Source organism: Narcine bancroftii, chromosome 11 (assembly GCF_036971445.1).
Source record: "Narcine bancroftii isolate sNarBan1 chromosome 11, sNarBan1.hap1, whole genome shotgun sequence".
In the NCBI taxonomy this organism is placed as follows: domain Eukaryota; kingdom Metazoa; phylum Chordata; class Chondrichthyes; order Torpediniformes; family Narcinidae; genus Narcine; species Narcine bancroftii.
This window is the reverse complement of record NC_091479.1, coordinates 84,285,877-84,308,550: the sequence shown is the minus strand read 5'-3', so window position 1 is coordinate 84,308,550 and position 22,674 is coordinate 84,285,877. Positions and strand designations below refer to the sequence as shown.

The following is a 22,674-nucleotide window of genomic DNA, read 5'->3' as shown; positions in this document are numbered from 1 at the left end:
TATGGATGTGTTGGCCTGGAGATTCTGTATGATTTTTGGCCATCTGGAAAGGCAATAGAATCTTCACATAGTGAAAGAAAATAGTATTAATATTTAAAAACTTTTGAACTTACATCATCATTTACTCTGGGGTTTTAGTCTCTCAAAATTTCCTCTCATCAAATTAGCCTCAGTGCCCAAAATTAGCTGTGCTCCAAAAAAGAAAGAAGTCCATATAATCTTACTCTTCTTTGTGCATTTGTCATGTTGCACTCAGAATCTGGGCATCAACACCAACAACCACTTGGAGTTTGCTTCTCATACTGCTGCGATACTTCCTTTCAATGAATTTAAATTCAGTTTTAATTAGTCCTAAAGTCAACCGATTGATTTGTTCTTGGTAAACAAAGCCAACAGTCAAGGAAAATCTCCAAGTAGTAATTTAAGTTCAGGTGCAGTAATTATTCGAACAAATTCTTAGTTTAAAGTCATTTAAATTCAGTCAAGAGATCTCATTAACACTTCTAGTCAATAATTGTTTATAATTAATAGTATTACCTGATTGCTCTGATTCATGGGAGATTTCGATTTGAGCTTGAATGGAACTGTGGGGACTCTACCTGATTGAACCCATCTCCAGTTTATCAGTTTCAGCAATATATAGAGCAGGCATTCCTTATCCAAAAGTTTATCTGCCTCTTCTTATTACATTAGTATGGGTAAGCGGCTGAACACAGATGGTAGCGTTCACATAAGTAAGAAGCATGTGGCGATATTTTCACCAAATTTTGTTCTCTCAGTTCCATCTTTGATGGATCCGCTTCTCGATGAATGAGCATAGAATTTGTAGACACCAAACCACTCCCTATACTTAACATTCAATCATAGGAAGAATTTCATGGTTATATTTTATTATTCATCTCCTTGAATTAGCTGAAGGAGGAAAGGAAGGTTCTAGATGAGGTAAAACCCCTGGTATCCAGCACCTACGGGGATTGGTAGATGGGGGAGAGCAAATTTTCCAATTGGTTAAGACTCAATCTTACAATGACTAACTAATACACCTGGCATCAATAAATAGTTTAAAAGACAAAAAAAAAATGTACTTACACTGAACAAACTTCATTTGCTTACGTGAGTATCAAAGAATTGTGAATTTTTTTTTAAGTCACATTCTTTGTAAACATTTAAAATCTGTAGGTTCCTCTCCCTCCAAGGAGCCAACAGAAAAATGATCAATAACATTTTAGATAATTAAACCCCTTCCCCCAAGTTCTCAAATGAAACCTTAATAATATAATTAATAATATACCAATAAAAATAAAGACACTTACTAAGCAGGAAGCGAGCCTCTTACTAAGACTTACTAAGCAGGAAGTGAGCCTTTTACTAAGACACTTACTAAGCAGGAAGTGAGCCTCTTACTAAGACACTTACTAAGCAGGCAGCCAATGGCGAGGGGCATCAACCAACTCTTCATCCTGGGCAATGCCATTTTATTCAAACAGTGGCTATGAGCAAAGCACGACCAAGGCGCCTGCTGGCTGAATATTTGTTCTTTCTCCACCAAAGGTTTATGTGTTACTTCTGAGAACATTTACAATTTTAAACTTTTATTTATTCTGAATTATTATAATAAAAAATATTTATTTCCTCCATTTGTTTTGCTGGTTGCTTGAGGCTGCCAATTGCTTGAATTCCAGTAACAGCGATTTTACTGCATACTAAATATTGTTCTTTGCTGCAACACTGATTAATTAAATATTTTTAAATAATATCTATAAGATGAAGCATGAAGCCATGGATTTCAAACTAAAGTGAGTTCTTCACATTCCCAGTCATGCAGCCTGCTCCCCAAACGCTGCCATAAATAGTGATCCCTCTGTCTTTTTGTCCTACCCTGCTCTACAAAGAGTGACAGGGATTCTTTCTCAGCTCCAATTTGTGGAGGGAACAGTCAACTTCCCATTGACTTGGAAATAAATCATCTGACAGGCTAGTTTCAGAAACATAACTCATTCATTCATCGGAGAGTCAAGGAAGAATGGGGAGCGTTTTTCTCGGAATCAGCATTCCTCTTTCAATGAAGGGGCAGTGCGGTGAATGCAACTCCATTGCAGCGCCTGTGACTCATGTTAGACTCTGGCACTGTCTGTGAGGAGTTTGTACATTCTCCCCATGACCTCATGGGTTTCCTCTGGGGGCTACAGTTTCCTCCCACGTTCCAAAGTCTACAGGGTTGGTAGGTTAATTGCGTGTTTGGGTGGCACGAGTTTAAGGGCCAGAATGGCCTGTTGCCATTCTGTGTCACTAAATAAAAAAATAACATAACAAAACACAATGTTCATTCCATATTTGTTGTTAGTGAGACCTTGCTCTGTTTAAGTAATCCACATATGTTTACGTAACAACAGATTTTAAACTAATTATATAAATGCAGATTATTTTATTTCTTCCTTCACATCCTTGATTGTCCATTAATATCATCACTATGTATCTAAGGTTATATTTATTTTCTCCATGTGCTTTTAAATATGCTCTTCAATAGATTCCTTTAAATAAATCACATGCGCTGGCAGTCCATACCATTCAAGGATCATCGGTTCCCTTTATAATGATGCCAGTTTGTGCTCATTGTAATTTTCAGCTGCTGTTACATTATTTTCCTATTTTCTGCAGTCCAGACTTATCTGACTGTCAGACCTAAATATCAGGACTTATAAAATATAGGATATTGATGCATGATAAGAGAGCTATTCTAGTTTATTGCTTCTCAGTGGCAAAAGTGTCTCAATGAGGATTCATTCCAATTAAAATCTTTTCTGGGTTTATCAGTTAGTCAGTCCATCTGTAATGTGTACAGTCTAAGACTAATCTCAACAAATAACATTGCTTCAAATTTCATTCAGCAGTTCAAATTCAATTACAGTAGAAGTCCAAAAATCCAGATCTGAGCAATCCAGACCACCAGAGAATTTGGACTTTTTGAAAACTCTCAAACTTTTAGAAATCTAGCGGGCTTTTCTGTGTGCATACGAGTGCTTAAGCGCCACAGATGCACATCCGCATTTTTATTCTTCTTTAAATCTGCTCATTTTGATACGTGAAGCACACTGTATTTGTTAATAAATAAATGATGAACATTTACCTATTCCTCTCTTCTTTATCCCTCCTCAAATTTGAATTTTAAAAGTACTGCCTGAGAATCTGAAAATCTGGACCAACCCAATCTCAAACAGTTGGATTTTTAGACTTCTACTCTGAATTCTACTGTCGTGAAAACATGACAGTTTAGTTTCCATACTTGCTTAAAAAATACTCAACTTTTGATAGGGTAAAACTGTATCTCCTGCATCCCTTAACTCATATTGAATTTGCACCTGTTGGCAGCTAGAGCATGGAAGAGAAGCTTTAAAAGAGAAATGCTTTGGACTGGAAGTTGTTATACATAGAGTGAAATTTGTCCCTGCCATGCGATAGAATCTTGTTGAGCAACCTGTGTAGCATTCTTTAAGGAATTGTATTATGGCTTTCCGAGCATATGGTGTATTCATATAATGTGGATTCTTGGTATACAGTTGTTCGTAGTCATTACTGTGACAACTTTATTGATAGTCATGAAGTCTGTAAGAAAAATATTTGATTTTTCATTAGTGAGAGCCCCTACTACCGCAATCCCTCTCCAAGTGATGCAATGTCTCAGTGACTGTTGGCAGTGCCTGGTGTCCATCCCCACCAGGACTCACTGACCATCACCAGTGCATGGTGCCTATCCCCAGCAGGTCTCACTGACCGTTGGCCATGCATGGTACCCATCTGCACCTGGTCTCCCTGACCATCGGCAGTGCATGGTCTCCATCCCCACCAGGTCTCACTGACAATCAACAGTGCACCATGGCCATCCCCACCATGCTTCACTGACCATCGGGCATGCAGTGCCTATTCTCCACCAGGCTTCAGTGACCATCAGCAGTGCATGGTGCTCAGCCCCACTGTGTCACTGACCATTGGCCATGCACGGTGCCCATCCCCACCAGGTCTCACAGAACATTGGCAGTACATAGTGTCCATCCCCATGGGGCAGTGCATGGTGCCCATTCCCACCAGGCTTCACTGACAAACACCAGTGCACAGTGTCCATCCCCACCTGGTCTCACTGACCGTCAGCATTGCATGATGATTTCCCCATCACTCATCCGCCAATTAAGTCACATCTGCTCCAAGTTGCACCACTAGATGAAGGTGTGATCTGCTGCTCCATTGGAGCAGCGGATTGCAAATGTTTTTTGCTGAAACATAATTTATGATTGTAGACTGAAGGCCAACATTTGCAATTCTAGCACAAGCAATGAACTGCTCATTATGCACATTAAATGATCACTCAGTTACAGAACGCCGGTGCACAAAACTAGCATAGGTGCCCTCCTTGAGCTCCTTGATGCCGGTGCACAAAACTCAGTCTTACATGCATAGAACTTCTAACCTGACCAGTTTTAATTATGACAACTGACACACATTATCGGTTGCCGGTATGGCACAGTTCATTTGAGCCTGTCTATTAGAAAGATAAGAGAAATGGAACTTGAGAGAGAAAAACAGGATTCATTTGGATGCCTCTCTCTATTTTATTAACATTATTTTGTTAAAATCAATTGCTTGTCATCAGAATTCTATTTTTCTCCTCAATTATTCTATTATCTCAACAAAAATGTGATTTGTTTTTGCACCTACTTTGCAACATTCCATTTCTTAAACATACTCTGAAACCTTTCGTGCTTCACTTGAATCACCTCAATAAGTATACAAGGTCATTGGAAGTAGTTTGTCACTGGAATGAAGCATCATTTTCTTTACAGAAAAAAACTATAAAACATTGCAAGTACATGAACTGTGAGTGAAATGCAAGTTATAAAGGTGACTTCTAATTATGTAGTGCACAGTACTTTGCTCCCAACCTAAAGTCTTATCAAGGACCAAGGTTTTTTAACAGACTAAAAAATTCAGAGCTAATCATTATTTTTTTAGGTGGGGCAATTGTTCTGTCATGACCTTTATTCCATACAGGCACCTGCCCTTGTGACATACTCATCCTTAAAATAATTAACTGTGGCAATACATGACCATCAATATTTTAATGATTTAAAATACTGATTTTAATCTTTGAAGTTTGCTAATATTCAGTAATATTCATTACAATGTTTTTAGGACATACTATGATGCGAGCAGAATTTAATTTTGTCTTCAGAATATGGGAATTGCTGAAAGAGATTGTAGCTATTTTCCATCCTCAGTTGCCTTGAGGAGTTTTGATGAGCCCTCTCCTTGAACTATTATAAATCTTGTGGTAATGTTGTTCCCACGATAGTAAGGAATTGCAGAATATCAGCGTGGTGGAATGATGGAGCATTTATAAGTGTCCAGCTCATGATGGTATAGGAATTGAAGGGGAGCTTGGAGGTGATCGTATTCCCCTGACATGGCTGCTCTTTTATTTCTCAGTGGTAGAAGGTAAGAGAAGGACATTGTGTTAATGTTCCTTTTCCTTCTTTACTCACAAGTGGTCTTAATAAATAGTATATTTTATGAAGAGTGATTGAACCTGTTTATCTTCAATGTTCAAATGATGATCATTTTAAAAATCTTTAAAATATGAAATTTAAATTTAATTTTTAAAAATTAAAATAATTTTTTTTTTAGACATACAGCATGGTAACAGACCTATTCAGCACATGAGCCCGTGCCACCCAATTACACCCAATTGGCCTACAACCCCTGATACATTTTTGAAAGGAAGAAACTGGAGCACCTGGAGGAAACATGGGGAGAAGGTACAAACTCCTTACAGACAGCACGGGATTCGAACCCTGGTCTCGATCATTGGCGCTGTAACAGTGTTGCACTAACTGTAATGCTAAACTTTGCTGCCCTCTCAATAATTCCTTCATTAAATTTTTTTTCCTCCAATTTGTTCTGCTTTGTGTTGATCAAATTGATGAAGCCTCAGAATTTAGGAAATTTGTGCAGAAATGATTTATGCTAAAAGCACCTAGGATGTGCGATTTCAGTGGTAAGGGTAGACTACTGAATCAGGGCTTGTTCTCTTGCAGCAGAAAAAGCTTGAAAATAGATTGGATAAAAGTATACAAGATCATGATTAGTTAACAATCCACATAAATAGCTCAGTAATGGAGAGCACCAAGTTCCTGGGAATCCACTTAAGAAGTGACCTATCCTGGACACACAACATCTCCTCATTTGTCAGGAAGGTGCCACAGTGATTGCTGAGGTGGGCAAGGCCACCAGCGACAATTCTGTCAAGTTTCTATGGGAGGTCTAATGAAAGTGTCCTGGCCGGGTGCATCACATTGGATCGGAGATCAATCCACAGGACCATAAATTTGGCAGAGTGAATCAATAGGGTTCCCTTCTCCCCGCCCCCCCCCCTCCCACCCGCCCCCATCCCCTTCAATGGGATGGGATTTATTGTGCTAGTTGCTCAAAGACAGCTCGCAAAATCAGTGAGGACCCTGACCACCCCACACAGCATTTTCCACTACTCCCACTGGGAAAAAGATGCAGGAGTATCAGAGCCAGAACCCCAACTGCTTCTTCCCACAGGCAGTGAGATTGCTGAATAACTGCTAAAGCATCTCTCCATGACTGTAACTATTTATTAAGAACATTTATTTCAATATATGCACATATATACTGAGTATTGTTTGTCCGTATGTGTGCTATGTCTTTACGCATGTTTTGCACTGTTCTATACTATAGACAAAATAATTGTCTATATTTAACGTTTTCAAAACGTTGTGCTGATAGAATCAAATGAGAAATAAATTTGTACTTGAACTTGATAGGGAAAACTAGAATATAGATTAGCTGGTCGATGGGACTAAGGCTATTGGTCATAAACCTGGATTTACAAGAGCAAAAAAAATGTTTATACAGTGAACAGTTCAGACTGGAATACCTGAGTTCTGTAAATACAAATTGTAGGCCTCAGATAAAATAAAATACAAATTGTAGATGGCATACTTAGCATCGTAGCTCATGCAATGCTGTTACAGTGCCAGCAATCGGGATCAGGGCTTAAATCCTGCGCTCTCTGTAAGGAGTTTGTATGCTCTCCCTGTGTCTGCATGGGCTTTCCCCAGAGACTCTAGTTTCCTCCCACCATTCAAAATATACCAGGGGTTGTAGGTTAATTGGGTGTTATTGGGTGGCATGGGTTCATGGTCCAAAAGGGTCTGTTACTTGGGTGCATGTCTAAAATTTTAAAAATGGGTTTTGGAGAAATACATCAAGAGAAACAGTAAGGGTTAGAACAAGTGAATGAGAGACTTGGAATGATTACCATATATAGAGATGTAATAGTCAAATGCTGTGGACCAATCTTCAGAGTACAATTTAGGAGGTCGACGATTATACGCATTCTACCTTTGACCACACAAGTACCTACGTCGTTCAGGATGTCGGGAGCTTGGATGTGCGATCGGGTGGCTGGAACGGGGGGGGTGTCAGGAGCTTCAGTGGGCGAGCCGTCAGGGTCTAGTTGAGAGTCCGTGGACAGGGCGTCGAGAACTCTGGTGGGTGAGCGGCTGAGTCCAAAAATAGGGGGGAGGGGTCAACATTTCCATGCAATATATGAAAAATGCCAGATTTTTTGGCCAAAAATAGAGGGTCGTCTTTTACATGGTATATATAGAAATTACTCTACAAAGAACTTGCAAAAACTTGCAGTGCATGGCTTGTTCCTGTGCTTTGATGAGTATGTAACCTCATGCTGCATATTGTGCATGTATAGCTAACCAAGTCTTAATACTTGCTAAATAGATTTTAATAGAAAAAATTATACTCTACGTAATTGCTGCGCTGGATGGGTCACGTCCCCAGAATGGAGGACCATCGCCTTCCCAAGATCGTGTTATATGGCGAGCTCTCCACTGGCCACCGTGACAGAGGTGCACCAAAGAAAAGGTACAAGGACTGCCTAAAGAAATCTCTTGGTGCCTGCCACATTGACCACCGCCAGTGGGCTGATAACGCCTCAAACCGTGCATCTTGGCGCCTCACAGTTTGGCGGGCAGCAACCTCCTTTGAAGAAGACCGCAGAGCCCACCTCACTGACAAAAGGCAAAGGAGGAAAAACCCAACACCCAACCCCAACCAACCAATTTTCCCCTGCAACCGCTGCAATCGTGTCTGCCTGTCCCGCATCGGACTTGTCAGCCACAAACGAGCCTGCAGCTGACGTGGACTTTTTACCCCCTCCATAAATCTTCGTCTGCGAAGCCAAGCCAAAGAAGAAGATCAAGAAAAATTACTCCTCTATGTTCTAATCAGCTGTTATTTGCACATAATTCAAATCCCAAGAAGTCTTTTGTGGAAAAAGGGATATCCTCTTGAAATGTGTATGCTGCAAAGCTCAGGTTAATATAAAAGAAAATATTTAATGATGGTTAAATGTGAATTCACAGAATTCACTTGCATGAATACATAAACCTTATTTACTTTATTTTCAGTCACATTCTTTAAAAACATTTAACCATCATTACATCTGCAGGTTCCTCCCCCTCCATGGAGCCGACCAAAAGAGGAACAATAACATTATAGATAATTGACCTCCCCTTCCCCCAAGTTTATTGATAAGGCCTTACAGATATACTTAATAATATACCAATAAAAACAAAGACTCTTTCTAAGCAGGGGTAAGGAGACACTTTAAGATAGTCACCCCAACAGTGAGCAGCGTCAACCAGCTCTTCTTCCTGGGTGTCTCCATTGCTGTTTCACACAACTTTATTCAAACTGCTGCTATGAGCAAAGCACGACCAAGGCAACTCTCCTGGCTGAATAATTGCTCCCATCTTTACCAAAGATTTATGTTTGATTTCAGAGAACATTTACTTTCACAATTTTAAACTTTTATTTAACATTTTATTTATTCTTATTTATTTCCCTTTAATTTATTATTTATTTTCCTTGATTTTTATTTTTTGCTGGTTGCTTGAGATTGCCAGGGGATTTACTATATCATTATTCTGTTCATGTATCTTTGGGATATTTATTTTAACTACAAATAATTTTACCTAATTAATAGGTGCTAAAACAGACATTTCATTTGTTTCTTTTTACAATTTCAAGCTGTGACTAATGGTTTTGTTCTGATTTTTCATTTGACTAAAAACTGTTGAACGCCTTCCAACAAAGCCTCCAGTTCAATGTTCACACTGGAAAATCCGTACCCATGTCGTTGTCAGACTTAATGTAATCAAGCCCAGGAGGAGGGAGACAGACTGACAGTTAGTATGTCTGAAAGTCTTGATATTGAAATCACTTTCGATTTGACCTGGAAGTTACACAATAAAGTTGATTTATTTATTTTAACTGCGCAGAGCAGTCTGCCTATTCTTTTTCATACCTCCAGAATGTAATCCTTCAACACTTTCATAATAATTACACTACTGTGGTTTGTTCCTTCACACTGCTCTTAATTTAGAATTCCTGTGGGATCAGAGTACACTTCACAGTTTTAGAATGCAAATCGTTCAATGAACTAGAATAAGCATGTGTAATGAGAGCCACAAGCCCCTTTCACCCGTTTGACTAAATCCTTCAGATGAATGACGGTGATAGAAACGTTCAAGGATACAGCTTAGGAATATTGGATAAACAGGCACTAATATCAGGGGCATAGCTCCAAGTACCTAGTGGAAACTTCATATACAAAGATCGTTTTTTTTGTGTAATATATATTTCCTCAGGAAATGCTGGAAATAAATTGCAGTGCAGCCAACACCTGACAACAGAAAAGACATGTTCGCATTTTAGCTATCAACTATCACACTTCTCCTTTAACATCCTCGTAGACACAAATTTTCTCAAGTTATACAAGTCAAAAATAGAATGCGAGAGTCTTTTTTGTGAACCAATAAGCACAACAATTTTATATTTACGTTGGCCTTTTAGTTGTTGTAAATAGGATCTATTCTCCCTCTAGGACCAGCGTTTCCAACCACTGGCAGAAAATCTCTGTTCCCTCAAGATTTGATCTGAGAGGGGCAGCTAGAGAGGACTCTATAATTGTCAATGAATCCGGCAAGCCTGTGGCAATGCCCTGCCTTTATAATCACCTTCGGTGCCACCTTGAAACAATGGCAATGATTCTTAAACATGTTGCTTTTAGTTTGTACGGGTTTCATTAAAATTAAGGAGAGACCAATTAATAGAACTCATTCTTTTGTGCATTTGCCTGCAATGGAGGGGCAACAATTAGAATGCTGGTCTTGTGCTAAAATAGCATATAAAGACCATTGGTTTATCTGAACTGTACAACAGATGATATTGCTATCCTATTTATGATGGTGTCTTATTGGCCAGTGACTTCTGTGGTTGAGAATGAACTTCAGACCAGTGAATAGATTTGTGAAAATCTGACTAGGTCTGGCAAGGATATATCAAATGTAAATGTAAAGAGAAGGTACTCAGCAAATCACATTGCGTCTGTGAAAAGAGAAACAGTTACCATTTCAGGACTTTCAAGTAACTGCAGATTTTTTGATGTTCAAAAATGTAATGAAGTGACGTGTGATATTAGAGAACACCATGCCATTTTAAAAGAGGAAATAGTGACACAGACTCTCGAGACGGTTACAGGGAAATTGTTTCACTGTCCAAAATCTACCTCCATGAACAATTTCTAGACAAGACAGACAAAAAAAAAATTCAGATGATTGTTAGTAGGAGACAAATCAGAAAACCCTGCAAGTGCTCAGGTGATCAGGCAGCATCTGTGAAGAGAGTTAAACTAAGAAAATCTACAGAAGCTGGGATTAAGTGCAAGACCCAAATGTGCCGGAGAAACTCAGCAGATCCCTCAGCATCCATTGGAGCTAAAGGGTAACCAATGTTTTTTTGGCCACAGCCCTTCAGGAGGAACAGATTTCAGATGAATGGCCTTTCACAAGAACGAGAATGGAAAATACTAACAACTGGAAGAAGTTCCACAAGGCAGGCATTGGCTGAAATATTGCCCTTCCATTCCAGATTTTGCAATGTGGGTAGAGACAGAAATAACTGCTACTTGAGAATTTTGCTTTATTTCTCCTTCCATAGGTGCTGCCCCAATGACTTCCAGCTCCGTAGAATTTAGCTACAGCAGGAGAATGATAAGCAACTATATCAGTTGAATTTTCATACCAATTTATTATACATGTTTGACAACTGGATGTCATTGATTAATTAAAAATCAATTATTTAAAAAGAGAAGGGGCCTGGGACTAAGCTGATTGGAGAGGGAGCAGCAATTCTTATAAAATTCAATGGTCATTGTGACAGAGTATATAGAGGTGTTTGGGAGATAATTTGGGAAAGGTTTGTTAGAGCAGGTCACACACAAACATCTTAAAACACAGAATTTTTGCAGGAGCTTTTGAAAGAGTGCTCAGACTCATGATCAACGGTCATTTGCAAAAAGGGCAACAAATGTAACAACGTGCAGGGTAGCTTTGTCTGGAAAACAGAACTTGCTGTCTGGAGGGTCATGTGATCTTTGCAGGCAGAGAGCAGAGAAAAGAGTAGGCTTTGCTATCAGAGAGGAGGGAATGAGAGAGAGAGAGGAGAGAGACAGACATTGGTTCCAGAGGGACAAGCTGGCAAGCTTTGGAAGATGACCTGTTCAAAGGAGAGGACTGGCTGTCCGGTGTTTCCCTTGGAATAGGAGAAACAGAAAGGAACTCTGTGGTGACCTGAAAAAAGAAAATCTCTCTCTGAAAACCAACAAGAACCCTTCTGAGTGGTAACCATTTACCTGTTAAATACCAAAGCCTGGTGAACTTTATTAATGTAAACAACTATACAAATTGCCTGCAAACAGTGAGATTGGACTGTGAACCAAAGAACTTTGCTGAACTTACACACACATGCGTTTAGAACTAGAAGGGGGTGAAGTAGGTTAAGTGAGTTAATAGAGATAAGTTAAAGTTTGATTCTATTTTCATGTTCAAAGATAATTAAAAGCAACTTTTGTTTAAGTTGCCCTTTGTTGTAGTGCATATCTATTGCTGCTGGGTTTTGGGATCCTCTGGACTCGTAACATCAGAGTGATGAAATGAAACAACCGACAGTTAATTGGATTATGTTTTTTTCTCATTTGTACTTTTTTTTAAAAGATCGACTAATTTCTCCAGAAGTCTCTGATCACCCACTCTTCCCTGCATCACCCTAGTTGTACTGATCATTTGGAGACTTCAGCAAGTTCAGTTGTAAATGCTAAATATTTTATGTTGAAGAAATTATTTTAATTAAAGTTCCTATATATTTCAAATGTGTAGCTAAACTGAACAAATTGTTAAAGGATAACATGAAATATTTTATTAATATCAGATTATCTGTAAATGCATCAGTGATTTACTTTAATCACTAGACCTCTGGTAGTACAGCAGGAGAATGATAAGCAACTATAACAGTTGAATTTTCATACCAATTTATTATACATGTTTGAGAATAGCTTCAAGGGAGTTAAAGTCTATGACACAGTTTGATGTTTGAAATGATTGATAAAAGTTATTGAGCCTTGGTCTCATGACTTGTTTGTATCAAAAGCTCATGATTGTGGTTCCCATTGAATAATTCCCACCTGCTATTTATTCTTTTCTATGCCTCATTGCTTTTGGCATTGTTATATTAATATCATGTGGTGTAAAAATGGGCACAAGATGGATCTAACTCAATTACACAACACCGAGCTAGCCATGGAGTAAAGTAGGTGCTATGGAGATTTTAAAATAATTATTGCAAAGTGGCCATGAACAATAAATCTGTCATTCTATTTATGAGAGAATGGATGGCATCCTTAATAGAAAAGGTTAACTTAAAGGAGTGAAAGTTTGCAGATGCAGTAATTGGAGTTAATACTGGAGGAACTCAACTGGTCTGGTCTTTTTTCTGATGCCTTCCTGTTCTTTGCTTATACTTTGGGTTTTGTATGACATCAGATACCCTGGCAAATTTCTACAGATGTGTCGTGGAAAGTGTGCTGACCGGCTGCATCACGGTCTGGAATGGGGACACCAATACTCCTGAGTGTAAATCCCTGCAAAAGGTAGTGGACTCAGCCCAGGACATTGCAGGCAAAATCCTCCCACAATAGAGAAAATTTACAGGGAATTCTACCATCAGAGAGCAGCAGCAATCATCAAGGATCCACACCACCCAGCACATGCTCCGTTCTCAGTGATGCCATCAGGAAAGAGGTATAGATGCCATAAGACTCGCACTACCAGGTTCAGGAACAGCTGTTGCACCTCCACCAACAGTCTCCTTAACAACAAGCTCAATTAGACTCATTTAAGGACTCTTATTTGCACTTATTCATTTTTTTTCTCTCTCTATTGCACAATTTGTTTACATTTCTTTATTTGTCTATGTTGAGTACATTTTTTTTTGCACTACCAATAAGTGGTAATTCTGCCTTGCCCACGGGTAAAAGAATCTCAGAGTTGTATGTGATGTCATGTATGTACTCTGAAAATAAATGCCAGTAACTCAATAACTACCTCCTAGAAGCACTAACTTCTACTGTGATGAAATGCTTTGAGAGGATGGTCATGGCCAGAATTAACATGTACATAAGTAAAGATCTGGACCCACTGCAATTCGCCTATTGATTCAATCACTCCACGGCAGATGTCGCTGGCTCTCCACACAGCCCTGGATCATCTTGAAAACAGCAATTCATATAAACGGCTGCTCTTCATAGATTACAGCTCAGTCTTCAATACCATTATTCCCTCAATGCTGGTCAAGATGTTACAAAAAACTCTAGGCCTCTGTACCTCCCACTGCAACTTGATCCTTGACTTTCTCATTAGAAGACCACAGTCAGTACAACTTGGAAACAACGTCTCCTGCTCACTGATCATCAACACCGGCACACCCGGTGTGTGCTATAATCATTATACACCCATGACTGTGTTGCCAGGGACAATTCCAATGCCACCTACAAATTTGCCCAATGACTTCACAGTTATCAGCAAAATCACAAACGGCAACGAGGGAGAGAGATCAGTTTGTTGAATGATGTAACGACAATAACCTTATGCTCAATGTCAACAAAAACAAGGAGATGATTGTGGACCAGGAGGAAGTCTGGTGAACATGACCCAGTCCTAATCGATGGCTCAGTAGTGGAGAGGATTAAGAACTTCAAATTTCTGGCTGTCAACATCTCAGAGGATCTGTCCTGGAGCCTCCACATTGATGCAATCACAAAGAAGGCTCACCAGCGGGGCTATACTTTCTGTGGAGCCTGAGGCAGTTTGGCACGTCACCGAAGATTCTTGTAAACTACCCCAGGTGTACCGTGGAGGGCATTCTGGCTCTTTGCATCAGTGCCTGGTATGGAGGAACCAACTGTCAGGACAAGAATAAACTTCAGAGTGTTGTTAACTCGGCCTGCGACATTGTAGGCACAAGACTTCACTCCACCGAGGACATCCACATGAGGTGGTGTCTTAAGAAAGCAGCCTCTATCCTCAAAGACCCCCACCACCCAGGCCATGCCCTCTTCACTCTGTTACCATGGGGGAAAAGGCACAGGAGACTAAAGACAGGCACTCAGCAACATAAGGACAATTTCTTCCCAAATAACTAATAAAGCAAAGACACTGCCTTACTTTTCAAGCACTATTATTATTATTTTATTTTACTTTTTATAGTGATGTCATAAGATGGTTATAATATATATGTTTGCACTCTGATGCTGCCAAATGCATGACTTGTTCATGAGAATAAATCCTGATTCTAATTCTGATACAAACTCATCCCCTAACTCTTGAGACCTAGGTGTCAGCATCACTTTCTGCAACTGGGTCCTTGATGTCCTTACCTGCAGACTGCAAGCAGGAAGATGTGGTGACGACACCTCCCCTATGGGAGACTTTGTTTGTGGAGCTCCGTCCTTTTCTCAGTTCAGACCTAGGTAATAACTTCAATAACCCAATGTACTTCAAACCATACACCCTGTATTTGCAAGCAGCTTCGCTCAGTCGATATAGTCTTGCTTATTTATGAAGCTTAGATATTCATAACCAAGTGAACCCTGAACAAAGTCCGAGGTTGCTTCTTATGATCAGTTGTCAGGTATATTTGCATATATCGGTCAGGCACCATTGATTTGTGGTTCTCGGCTACCGCATGCTGCAGGTATGTCCTGTATCAGTCTTGAGCACCTTGGCCTTGATCAACCTAGAGGTCAATAATCAGGATGGTACCGTCAGATCCTCTGCAGCCCTTCTGTACATAAGTTGTGACGTTATGCACATAATAAAGTTGGTTAAGCTGATAATAGGTAGTTGAAGCCAGTGAAAAAGTTTAAGCATATCCCAATCCTTCCTGCTCTTTTACACAATTTCTCACTTCAGTCCATCCTAGAGTTGGTTAGTGAATTGTTACCATAGTTAGGACTGAATGGGGGGGGCAGGGTAGGAGGGCCAACTTGGCACGGGCCTACAATTTTGAGGGGGACAACTCACCCTGGTATAGGCAAACAGGGGACCCTATGCCTTGGTAAAGAATATTAATATTGTAAGGAGAGTCGAGGGGGATCCTTTAGCACAAAATATTAATATTAAAAGACGATTGATAAAATATTAATTCAGATAAAATATAGATAAATAAATGCAAATCATTGAGAGAAATATAAACAAGACTGGCTGTGTTGGAGTCAAGTGAAGCAATCACTGTATTGTACACCTTGTTTTTTTGTTTACCATGGAGGATGTCTCTTCTCATGTGGGTGCATTAACCAGTCATCCAGGATGGAGTAATGAGAAAGGGTGGAGAAAATTAATTAAAGGATCTCATTCCAAGTCATGAAAATTCTAACTTACACAAAGCAAACTATATTGCTTGGAAAGAAGCAGGTAAGGCAGCAATGAGCAGTGGTTCAACTTCAATTGACAATTATATTGGTGACCAGTTTAAGGCTGAAAGCGATAAATGGAAGTAAATTCTTCATCGCATTCTTGATACCATCCTATTTTTGTAGAGAGAGGGGACTTGCTCTCCGTTGTTCTTATGAACAAATTGGCAATAACCATAATGGAAATTGTTTGGGTATTGTTGAGCTTCTGAGCAAATGTGATTCAGTATTAGCTGAACATGTAACACGTGTATGGAATACACAGGAGTATGAGACACGGCTCCAAGTACCCTACCTATCAAATAAAATACCAAATGAGTTCATTGAAATTTGTGGATCATTTGTGCAAAAGAGCATTATTGAAGAAATAAAAGCTGCAAACTGTTTTGCAATCACTGTTGATGGAACACCTGATCATTCTCACAAAGAACAGCTCTCATTCCTCATCAGAGATGTGAAGAGGGAAGATACCAGTTTTTCAATTGAAGAACGCTTTCTCGCATTTCATGAATTTTCCATAAAGACGGGTGAAGAAATTGCAGAGAAAAACTGAGACTTGTTAGTAAGTCTCAATCTGAACTTTGAAGACTGTGTGGGTCAAGCGTATGACATTGGCTGCAATACGGCAGGAAAGTACAATGGTGCGTGAGCTACCTTAAAGGAGAAGAATGAGAACTGCATTTTCTCCATTTGTGCAAATCCTACTCTGAATCTCGCTGGTACGGATTGTACTTAAGCCTGCAGTGAAGTTAAAACATTCTTTGGAATCATTTACAAAATGTTCAATGTCTTCAGTTCAAATCCCCAGCAGTAGGAGATTCTGAAAGAACATCTTACGATCTCACTGCTTAAAAATGTCAAAGACAAGGTGGTCAGTGAGAATTGACCAATTGGATGGAATTTGGATAGTGTTCGAAATGTAGTGGCAGAGCTGAGTGAAGTTATTAATTTGTCGGCAGAATGTAAGTCTGATCTTCATTGTATTAAAAAAATGTGTACTGATGTCAGCTATTTAGATTAAAGTTCTCACAATGATGCATGAGGTCAATTTGGTAATAGAATCTTGTGATGGCACAATAGATGTGGATATTGATCCACTTGGGGAGATATCCTGAAACTGAGAGAAAAATGGAATGACTTCAGCTTGGGATTCAACACGAGTCTCGTGGATAAACTGTCCTCGCTGGGACTCAACACTGGATTCTGGACATCCTAACAGAAAGACCACTGGTTGTGTGGGTTGGCGCAAATCCTCAAGCACCAATATGCTGTACCCTAATACACTACTGTTCATATTGCTGACTCAGGACACATTGCCAGATTCCATTCTAACAGAATCATCGGATTGGAGGATGATACAACTATAGTTTGCCTCATCAGCAACAATGATGAGTTGAAAGCCTCATAAATGGTGTGAGAAAAACAACCTGAGTCTCAAAGTGGACAAGATTAAGGAGATGATTGTGGACTTAGGAGGGCAAAGGTCGACCATTCTTCACTACGCCTCAATGGCGAGCACAAGGTTCTTTGGCAACCAATAAAGGATGGCTTATCCTGGATTCAAAATGCCTCCTCATTAGTCAGGAAGGTGCAGCAGTGCCTACAAGGGAGGCTAAGGAGGGCAATGCTACCATCCCCAATAATGACAGCCATTTACAGGAGTGTCCTATCTGACTGCATCATTGTGTGGAGAGGTAGCTGCATAATGGAAGTCTATACAGATGATCACTGGGGTATCCCTTTCCTTTGTTAATGGTATTTACTGGGAATGTGGTTTAAATAGGGCTCAAGGAATTATAGAACTGGGGAAATGGAGGATGTGGGTTTGATTTCAACATTTAAGAGAAATATGGATTAGTGCATGGATAGGATGGGTATGGAGGGCTATGATCTGGGTGTAGGTCGATGGGATTTGATGAAAAAATAGTTTGGCATAGTCTACATGGACTGAAGGGTTGGTTCTGTGCTGTAGTATTCTTTGGTTCCATTCAAATCTATTTGAGAATCAAATGGCTGTATTTCCGGATGGTGATCATTTAGTCATGAATGATAATTAAATATCACCTTTTCCATCTAGCACACAGAATCTTTAGCTCACTACAATCAAGAAGGAGGACTGCAAGGCTGGGGAATGGCTTCTTCCTGCAGGCTTTGAGATTAATGATTGTAAATCATTCCAAATATTTCCATATCTTAATTTTGATTGTTCATGTGATCATTATGTACTGTGTATTGTGTGTTTTTGTCTCTGCACCATGGTCTGGAGAGATGCTGTTCCATCGGGTTGTATCTGTACAATCAGACGATAATAAATGTGAACTTGAACTTGATAAACAAAGTATTTCACTGTATTCTGGTACATATGACAATAAGTAATTCAATTAAATTCTTTTTAAATTCCAGGTTTAATTAGCTGAATCCAAATTTGAAATTCACATCACAAGATCAATAATCCAAGTAATGTATAAAGAGATTAGTTTAATAAATTAACTATTTCACTATCCTGCAATTGATTTTTCACTGCATTTCTGTTATGCTCCAATGTCGGTTAATATCTGGTCTGGAATAGTGCAGGTGTGAGTCTGCATCCTTTATTCTGGTGAATGAAATTAGGTCTGGAAGAGAAATAATATCTCATGATCAAGGACACAGCAGCTTGGAGGATTCTTCTCAATGAATCGTGCGTCTCTGAATGCGGCCAACAATATCATGGACCATGTTTTTCATGAATATGTGACAGTAAGATATATATGACACTGCCCAGCTATGTGAATACAATGCGGAGGTAATAAAGGCTCCAGAGTTATGTGTACAGTACTGTAATTGTGTGGGGATTGTCAACATGTCATAAACTTAAAATTCAAACTGTGATATTTAATTATCATTCATGCGGACTTGAAAGGCCAACATGGCCTGTTTCCGCTCTGTAAATGGTTATATGGTTATATAGTTATATGACCAAATGATCAACATCTGGAAATACAGCCATTTGATTCTCAAATAGATTTGAATGGAACCAAAGAATACTACAGCACAGAACCAACCCTTCAGCCCATGTAGACTATGCCAAACTATTTTTCATCAAATCCCATCGATCTACACCCAGATCATAGCCCTCCATACCCATCCTATCCATGCACCAATCCATATTTCTCTTAAACGTTGAAATCAAACTCACATCCTCCATTTCCCCAGGCCACTCATTCCAGCTCATTCCACACTCTCACCACCCTCTGAGTGGAGAATTTCCACCTGAATTCTGAAAGGAAGCAGAGCATTAGAATACAGGGATCATATTCTGGTTGGCTGCTAGTTGCTAGTGGTGTTCCATAGGGTTCGGTGTTGGGGCTGTTTTTTATGGAATGAATGGCTTTGGCCAGGTTTGCAGTTGCTACAAAGGTAGATGAAGGAGCAGGTAGTGTTGAGGAAACAGGAAGGCTGCAAAAGATTAGATTAGATTAGGAGAATGGGCAGAGAAGTGACAAATGAAATATAATGTCGGAAAGTGTACCATCATGCACTTTAGTAGAAAAAAAATAAAAGGGCTGGACTATTTTTTTTAAATGGGGAGAAAATTGAAAATATCCAGGTGCAAAGGGATGTGGGAATCTTCGTGCAGGATAACCTGAAGGTAAACTTGCATGATGCATTGGTGGTGCAATCAGGGTCATGTGAAGCCATGGATTGCAGATGGTGGATGGTTTTTACAAGCAGGTTCTACAAAGTCGAATTTATGGTTAAAAAACTAAAAATGCTGGACAGGACGATCAATGACCAAGATTACCAGACTAGTATGGACACTGCAACTGAAGAAGGCAACGGGAAACCACTTGTATAATCATGAACTCAACATCGACTACGGTCTCAGCTCAAAGAGGGAACCTTCACTGAAGGAGAACAGGGGAGGCAACAACTACAATTCGGAGAGTCAGAGATCGTAATGGATGGAGAGACATGATTGCCCTCGCCGAATAGCAAGGCACCTGAATGAATGCTTAAAATTCAAATGTAGCCTAAAATAATGAAATTTTAATATCCTAAGGACAATGGAATAAGCTGAGATATCCATAGCCAAGGTAATCATTCTTGTGTCGATCCCACTGTTAATAGTGAAATAAAGTCTATCAAATGACTGAACTATTTCCATTAGTTCCAACCCTGACATTTAATCACAGTTAATGATTTAGTTTATTGATGCATACTAATATACTAATGATCAATTAACAATTACAAATAATTAATGACTTGGCTTTCATTTTTAAAAAGGTGTCTTTTTTTAAATCTATGTGCACTATTAATCCATTAATTACAAGAAAAGTGATCAAAGACTGGCCTTTCCCAAGAAAAATAACAGGAATCCTTGAAGCAAAAAAAAAACTCAAATAAACAGATTCTTTTCATGGTACCTCATTCTGGAGATAACTCCTTACATTTGATTCACAAGCAAAGGTACAATATGCATTCTGATTTGCCATATTCTAACCCATTACGGCCGTATCTTACCACATGGTTTTCAATACTGTCTTGCTATTAACCGATACTCTTGTTTCAGTACCTTCAACAAGAAGGCAAATAGTGGTGAATAAATGACTGAATAAACATGGAGTTATCACAAAGAGCATGGATTTTTAAAGGGTAAATCGAATGCAGCACAGCTCTGGATATTTTGAAGGTGCAATTAATGGAGTGTATAAAAACACATCTCTACATGTTTTTTTAAGTTAGTTTTTAAAAGATGTTTATTAAACTTCACATAAATGACTAAAAAAATGCCAACTTGAGCAACCAAGTGGAGTCAGGAAATAATTACAACACATGTTACGAGCCCAGAGGACCCCCAAAACCCAGCAGCAATAAATATTCACCAAGACAAATGTTTATTTAAACAAAAGTTGCTTTTAATTATCTTTAAACATGAAAACAGAATCACACTTGAACTTATCACTATTAACTTACTTCACCTCACTCAACCCCCTTCTAATTCTAAGCGTACGTGTATGTAATGTGTATGTAAGTTCAGTAAAATTCTTTGGTTCACAGTCCAATCTCACTTCTCATTCCTCCAAGTTCACTAGTTGCAGGCAATTCTTATACTGTGCACAAAATTTAAGGTATAAATTTCACCAGGCTTTGGTGCTTGAAAGGTAAATGGTTACTGCTCAGGAAGGTTCTTGTTGGTTTTCAGAGAGAGATATGTTGTTCCCGGACATCCACAACTGATATACTTCCATCAGTCACCTCAGTGTCTTGCTGACAAAACTTGCCCCAACAGGGTTCTCCAGATGATAACCTTTTTCTTTCAGGCCACCACAGAGTTCCTTTCTGTTTCTATTATTCCAAGTGAAACATTAGACAGCCAGACCTCTCCTCTTGCATGAACAACAAGGGCTTCGATCAGGCTGTCTTCCAAAAGCTTGCCAGCTTGTCCTGTTTCAGTTCCAGCAACTTCTTCTGGCTGACACTGTCAAGTGTCTCTGCACTCTCTCTCTCTCTCTCACACACACACACACACACACACACACACACACACACACACACACACACACACACACACACACACACACACACACACACACACACACACACACACTGAGACCAAGCCTGTTTGACTCTCTCTGCTTGCAAAACCACATGGCTCTCTTACAACAGCAAGTATCCTGCAGACAATAGCAGAGCCAGCATTCTCTTTCATCTGTTGATTTTAGGTAACCAAGAACTCTTCAAAGCTCTTGCAAAAAGGTGTGAGAAGCCACTATGTCTCCAGTATTATCAGAGCTCCAGCATTTCAAATAAGATCTGTTTTAAAGTGTTTGCATGTGACCTACCCTAACAAACCTTTCCCAATCTCCCAGAAACATTTCTGTCTACTCTGTCACACACAGGTGTCAGAGAGTAAAACAATGAGCATCTACTTCTCTTGGTAGTATCTGAATTTCTCTTAGAAATTTTGACTGAAGCTTGACATTATATTTGCGATGAAAGAAGAGCTATATCCAGAGTCAACTAACAATAACCAGTCCAGTTAGCATTCGAGATTCAACCAGAAAAAAATGTTAAGCGATATTCTTTGATTTTAAGGGAATGGGAAAAACTGTGACCATTGCAGTTTAATGTGGGAAAATATAGAGACTGAAATTTAGGCTCAGACTTCTATTAAACTCGCAGCACAGCACTGACATGCATGGTCTGCTATTCATGTTCAATGAAGAAATATTGCTCTCATTCAAGCTAAGAAAGGAAGATCAGAGTATGTTCGGAATGTCAAGAAGCTGGGGAACAGCAAGGTGTAGGAAATGATAGATAATGAACAGGTTAAAAAAAGGATAATGTAAATGGCCAGCAGAGGAAGAATTTACACTGCAGCAGCATAAGTTGAATTTACGCAATGCCTTTAGAATAAAATCCCAAACATCCCTGGAATATTATCAAATAATATTGATCCTGAGATACAAAAGGAGATTTTGGTCATAAAAGAAGCTAAAAGTGTGAAGAGGTTGCCAGAAGAAACAGATGCTCTCCTGAACAGAAGGAGGCAGTCACTCACATCAGAGCACTGAATGTTAACATGTACAAGAATCCACAATTCCATGAAGGGCTTGCCAAGGTTTGTACAACTTGGTGATGGAAAATGAGATGTTGCTGAATTGGACATCAATGTGCACGAGGTTGATGAGTGGAAGGCATTTACAAAGCAGTGTTTAGGATGAATACAAATTTACAGAGTGCTTGATTCAAGGCCAATCAGGTCCGGAGATAACAAAAGCATGGGT

At 39.4% G+C, this 22,674-nt stretch overlaps 1 protein-coding gene across 5 annotated transcripts in view; it reads left to right on the top strand.

The window, feature by feature from the left end:
* Positions 1-22,674, top strand: part of immp2l (inner mitochondrial membrane peptidase subunit 2) — a 454,378-nt gene that overhangs the window by 372,353 nt on the left and 59,351 nt on the right. The window contains exon 10 of one of the 5 annotated variants that reach the window (XR_011346675.1): positions 5,677-5,928. The exons of 2 other annotated variants lie outside the window; for them this stretch is intronic. The gene's annotated coding sequence lies outside the window, so the exon portion shown is untranslated. Of the gene's footprint in view, positions 1-5,676; positions 5,929-17,981; positions 18,064-22,674 lie in introns of those variants that run through there. 2 more of the 5 variants (XM_069903806.1, XM_069903803.1) reach the window with 2 other exon arrangements.